This window comes from Sminthopsis crassicaudata, chromosome 4 (genome assembly GCF_048593235.1).
Source record: "Sminthopsis crassicaudata isolate SCR6 chromosome 4, ASM4859323v1, whole genome shotgun sequence".
In the NCBI taxonomy this organism is placed as follows: Eukaryota; Metazoa; Chordata; class Mammalia; order Dasyuromorphia; family Dasyuridae; genus Sminthopsis; species Sminthopsis crassicaudata.
This window is the reverse complement of record NC_133620.1, coordinates 200,504,137-200,510,136: the sequence shown is the minus strand read 5'-3', so window position 1 is coordinate 200,510,136 and position 6,000 is coordinate 200,504,137. Positions and strand designations below refer to the sequence as shown.

The 6,000-nt window shown below is 38.5% G+C and overlaps 1 protein-coding gene across 3 annotated transcripts in view; it reads left to right on the top strand.

Annotated features, from left to right (window-relative positions):
- Positions 1-2,873: 2,873 nt before the first annotated feature.
- The window catches only part of LIN28B (lin-28 homolog B), a 128,124-nt gene continuing 124,997 nt past the window's right edge, over positions 2,874-6,000 (top strand). For all 3 annotated transcript variants that reach the window (XM_074310206.1, XM_074310205.1, XM_074310203.1), the window contains exon 1: positions 2,874-3,358. The gene's annotated coding sequence lies outside the window, so the exon portion shown is untranslated. The remainder of the gene's footprint in view (positions 3,359-6,000) is intronic.

The following is a 6,000-nucleotide window of genomic DNA, read 5'->3' as shown; positions in this document are numbered from 1 at the left end:
CTCTTTCCAGGACCAAGAGGACCTTCATTCAGCCAGAGACAAGATATTATTTGCTTTCCATTCAGTTGAAATTTTAACTGACAATTGTCAGGAAGAGCTACCTGAAGCCCCAACCAAATATTAAATGCTTAATGCAGTTTCCTTTCTAAATTCTTTTTTCATGAAGTCATTTAAAGAGATGGCAATGTATTCTGGCTGAGGGTCACATTTATTTACTAAACAATAGGAAATCCAGCTCTGATCTCTTTTATAAATCCCATCCCATCTGACATCTCATCTGATGTTCCATTGTCATTTCAAATTTAACATGTCCATTTAAATGTCCATGGAACTCAAGTCTCTCTCCCTACTTCCACCCTTCCTTTAAGATTCCTGTTTCTGATGATATCATCACTAACCTATCATTGATGCAGGTTTATAATCTTGAAGTAATCTTTCTTCTCCCTCATCCTGCCCCCCCCCACAATGAGGGTAATGACTGTGCTATCATGATGACTCTTGCTATCATTTCTCTTGGGCATCACTCTAATTTTTGTCTAAATTATTGTTGTAACCTCTAAATCGGTCTCCCTATTACCAATCTCTCTCCATTTTATCCTTTATGTAGATACCAGGATAATCTTCCTAAGGAACAAATATAATCATGTCATTCCCCTACATAAAAATCTCAGTAGTTGTATGATAAAATACACTTTAAGTTAGAGGTAAGCCCTTTCACAGTCTAATGCTAATTTCCCTTTCCCTTCTTATTACACATTACTTGTTTTAAAAAAGGATCATAGATTTAGAGTAGGAAGACATTTTAACTGGCCATTTATTCAAAACTTCTCATTGTACAAGTGAAATTAGGCCTAGTGGGGCGAAATACCTTTTTTCAAAGCCATTCAAATAGTAAAATACTCAGTATTGGAACTGAGATTTGAACAAAGTTCCTCAAAGTCCAAATTCAGCATTCTACTAGACTATGTTCACAAATTTGTCTTTCAGATAAACTAGTCTACTGGTTGTTCCCTAAAATCTATGTGCCCATATCTTATATCCCTGAACTTCTACACCTTGTCTGTTCCCTGTCTTAAATGACCTCCATTTATACCTTTCAAAAGCCTTATCTTCTTTCAAGAAATTAGATACAGCCTTCTCTTTGAAATTTTCCCTTTTAAGCTATTAGTGCTATCTCTATCTTTTCTCAAATATTCCTGTGCTTTTTGATTCCACTGTTTCCTCCATTACCTGGATTTTTACTTATCTATTTACATGCTGTATCTTTTTTATATAAGCTCTTCAAGGGACTTTTTTGCCCTTATGTCTCTAGTACCCAACACAGTATTTTTCTTTTTTTTTTTTTTTTATTCATTTTTCCAAATTATCCCCTCCCTCCCTCCACTCCCTCCCCCCATGGCAGGTAATCCCATACATTTTACATGCCAACACAGTATTTTTCACATGGAAGTTGCTTTAAAAATGTTGGCTGAATTGAGTTGAATCAAAACTTACTGGAAACAGTGGAAAGGGTACTGGCTTTGGCATATTAAGGTGGTAAGATTTACCTACCACTGGTATAACTTTGAACAAATCACTTGATTTCTCTGGGTCTCAATATAATCTTTTATAAAATAAAAGTATGGAACTAAAGGTCTTTTAAGTCCTTTCCAGATCTAAATTTCAAAATATTGCTATTTATTGGTAATAGTTTTCTCCAATTTTTCAAAAATTGTACATTGTATGCTTCCCCAATGTTATGCCAAAGTGAATTATTTTCCATTTACATTAGATATAGACATTTTGCACTGAGCAGCAATAAGTGGAGAATTTCCCTCATGAAAATTGATCTTAAGTAGGATGGTATCACTTTTTTTTTTCCAGAGCATTTATTTTATATACTTTTTTGACAGTAATTTTGCATGGATAATTTTTTACAACATTATCCCTTGTACTCACTTTTCCAAATTTTCCCCTCCCTCCCTCCCTCCCCTAGATGGCAGGCAGTCCCATACATGTTAAATGTGTTATAGTATATCCTAGATACAATATATCTGTGCAGAACCGAATTTCTTGTTGCACAGGAAGAATTCAGAAGGTAAAAATAACCTGAGTAGAAAGACAATAGTGCAAACAGTTTACACTCATTTCCCAGTGTTCCTTCTCTGGGTGTAGCTGATTCTGACCATCATTGATCAACTGGAACTGAATTAGATCTTCTCCATGTTGAAGATAGGATGGTATTACTTTTTACTTCTACTGTAATGACTGGAAAACGAGAGAGGTTGTGTATCTTACTTTTGTTTACCCATGTGGCATTATTATTCTCATTTTTTAAAATTAGTTGGAAAAATTTAATTTTTTATTGCTCTTTAGGCACTTTACTGTACTCTTGTAGCATACGTTGTGCAAGAATTACTATATTGTTAAGAGATGAAGGAACTCAGAGGGGCTGTAACTTGCCCAAAGTAATACACATCTATTATGGGACAGCTCATTACTGCCCCGTCGCATCAAACTGTTCCTCAGCGCTTGACGTTCAGAGAGGTATTGGGACTGCGGCAGCAGGCGTGTGTCTTTGTGTGTGACTGCAAGTGTGGGGAGAGAAAGACAGAGGCAGAGAGAAACAGACTAGTGTAGAGAGAGAGAACAGACAAGACAGCCGGTGTTTCACCCGCGAGCTCTCTCACCCCCTTTGCCTCCACCCCCTCAAACTCTCGCAACCCAAAGGAATGAATGGGGACACTTCAATCTCGCGCGCCCCTTCTCGGCAGCCAATCAGGAGGTCGGGCCGGGTGGTGGGCAGGTGTGCGCGTGCCGCTGCCTGACGCAGGGCTCGAGCTGTTAGTGTCTGGTGCTGCCGCCGCGTCTCACAACCTCTTCCCGACTGACTCCCCGGCCCTCCTCCCCCTCCACTCCCTGCCCGCTAGTCCGCCTGCCCGCCCCTCTCCTGGCGGCGGCAGCAGCATCAGCGGCAGCGGCAGCGGCGACAGCGGATTCCGAGCACCGCAGCTTCGAGCCGCTTTCGCTTCTCCCCTCCCCGGCTCACCATGTACTACTGACCCTTCTGGCCTCGATCCTCAGTCTTCTGCCCTCACCAATTTTCCTTCCCTTTTGACATCCCCACCCTCGACTTCCCCCAGTCCTATTCCCACTGCCCCTCTTCACTCCCCTCTTGAAGGGATTAAAATACGGGCTCCTTCCTCTCACCCCAGTCCTCTCGAATTACATTCACACACAGACACGCACAGATACACAAACACGCACGCAAACACTCACACACACACCACACACACACACACACACACACACCACACACACACATATACACACTCTCACACACACACAGAGTTAGCAGCGCGACCATGAGGCCCGGGAGGTAAGCTGTACCATTTACCCGCCCTCCTCTTCTTCTTCCTCCTCCTCTTCCTCCCTGTCCTTCCCCCCCCCCCCTCCGCCCCATCGCTATGTCTGTTACTGAGTGTATTCGTGTGTGCGCGCGTGGGGGGTGTGGTGTGTGTGCACGCGCGGACATTCGCAGGCTGTAGAGTTTGGCACGTGAGTCGCGTCGAGGTGGGCAGCTCGAAAAGGAGAATGGAAGACCAAAAAAAAAAAAAAAAAAAAAAAAAAAGGGAGGGATGAACGGAAGGACTAGAGAAAGGAGAGGAAAGAATCGTTTAAAAAAAAAAAAAGTGACAGATCTGCCGAGGCGTTGAAATGCTTCTTTCCCCCGCTCGTGATTTATTGCCCTTGTGTTGCTATTAAATATGCTGCGTGGGTCGATGTACTTCCGGGTTCACACCTTTTTTTTTTTTCCTCCTTTACTCGCACCTCTTAGCTCTGGGCTGCTGCTGGAAGAACAGATATTGTATAAGCTCAGTTGCAAAGTTATCTCTTCTCCACCGACCCTTTCACTGCCTAAGGTGCAACATCCTTAGAAGGATGTGAGGCTGCTTGATTCCTTATGGAAGGAAAGGGGCGGGGGGCCAAGGACCGGTAGGCGGGGTGAGGGAAATGATAGGGAGAAGGTGGAAAAAGAGAGGTGTCTTGGAAGGATGGAGCAGACGTTTGAAACTTCAATTAAGGTTTAGAAACAATGAGAGGGTACCAGGGAAAACCAAAGAGATTTCATTAACTTAGTTACTCCCAGGTCAAAGTAAATCCTCTACTTGGAGGGGTTTGCAATGACATTGCGGCGACTGGACACCAGGGGGCGTCCAGCCCATCTCTTTATTCTCACTCCTTACAACTGGATCGGCTTTGTATCCGTAAGCGGCCGGGGGAAAATGTATGCGCAATGTATAGGAAATAAATGCATGAATTAAAATAAAGAACTTGGGAGAGAAGGAAGAAGATGAAATCGGATTTCGAAGTGGTTTCTGAAGGAGAACGCTAAAAGAAGAAATAGCATGCTTGCAACATATCACTGATTTGAACGCATTGAAAACGGATGTTTTCTGAGGATTTGTGCTCCCCAAACTGTTTTTTTTTTAATTGATCGTCGGTAATTATAAAGTATTTTTAGGAAGCATTTTATATTATGCTTATTTTCTTTTCTCATAAGCCGATTTCTTAAATGTAAGTAATAGTAAGTCCGCCATTTTGAATTGTTTCATGTAACACAGAATGAAATCTTAGGTCACTCCCAATGTTTCCTTAAATTTCCTTTTAGTTCTTTCTATGGTTTTTCTTGATATATGTAGCTTGTGAAAGAATAACGGAGACTGTTACATTTCTTTGTAAACATAAATTCTATGTGAAGATGGTTATATCAACAACTATGTTAATGTTAATGGAATGCAATACAAGGGAAAATAAATTCCATTTAAAATCAATGTAATTTTTGTTTTATACTCTTGAACATTGTGGAAAGTGTACATAACAGAAAAACTGGCAATTTTATTTTATGAAATAGTGTTATGGGTAAATTTTCAAACATAATGTTTTTACCAGAGGAAAGTGACAATTGAACTGGATTTTTATTATGGTCATGAAAATGCTCCATATTTCATTTTTATGCTGATAATTGGTGAGTTTAGACAATAGGATAACAAACCATTTAGTTATCTATTAATACTAGGAAAAAAATTACTAAGTCCAAAGGTAGACACCCTCATCAGAATTTTATCAAATGTTTAAAAGCTTTCAAAGGTTTTTCTAAGACTGGGATACTGTGAAATGCTTGCTTTAGATATGAGCACTAGTTAGGTAGTAAATTATTTAATAGTAAGATCAGGGAAAATTTTTTTTTAATTGAAATAATCAATCTGTAAAATTAAACAAATTAACAAACACTTGTTATATTTTTAGAAAAAGCTTGTACTCCCTTAATTCTTTATCTCAGCATGTGTGAAATAAGGTAATCCATTGTATGTAAAGGGCTTTAGGAATTAAATTGGCACATGGCCTCTTTCTGACACTTTGGGGGATGGGACAATATTTTAAATGAATAAAATGCTTTACTTTGAAATTTCATTGCTTTCAGAAATATTGTTTTATCATTGTCATCAAAATTTAAGAAAATAAGACAAAAAATTGTAGTTATCTTTTGCATTACTCCTTATATTGTCATAATTGTATGGGATCATTTCAATTAGTCAAATATTTAAATAATTTTTTTGTTAATAATAAGATTGAAATTGTATTTTGCCTTGTATTTTGTGATAATAATATTTTAGAATCAATGAAAATATGCTGTAAATTAAGGTTGAAAATTTTGTACTAGGTGGAAAAATTATACAGTTAACCATGTGCTTTTATAAGTGAAGCAGTGTATTTGTAGTGAATTTTAAAATGCCAGTATTTTAACATATTCCTTTTTAAATTGTTGATTTTTATATGTGTGACAATATGAATATATGACTTTAAAAAATTATAGTTAACCATGCTTTTGTAAAATGAAGCAGTGTGTTTGTAGTATATTTTATAATGCTAGTATAAGAACATATTTCTTTTAGAATTGTTAATTTTTATTTGTGTGACAGCATTAATGTAAATTGCTCAAATGTCACAAAGAACCGT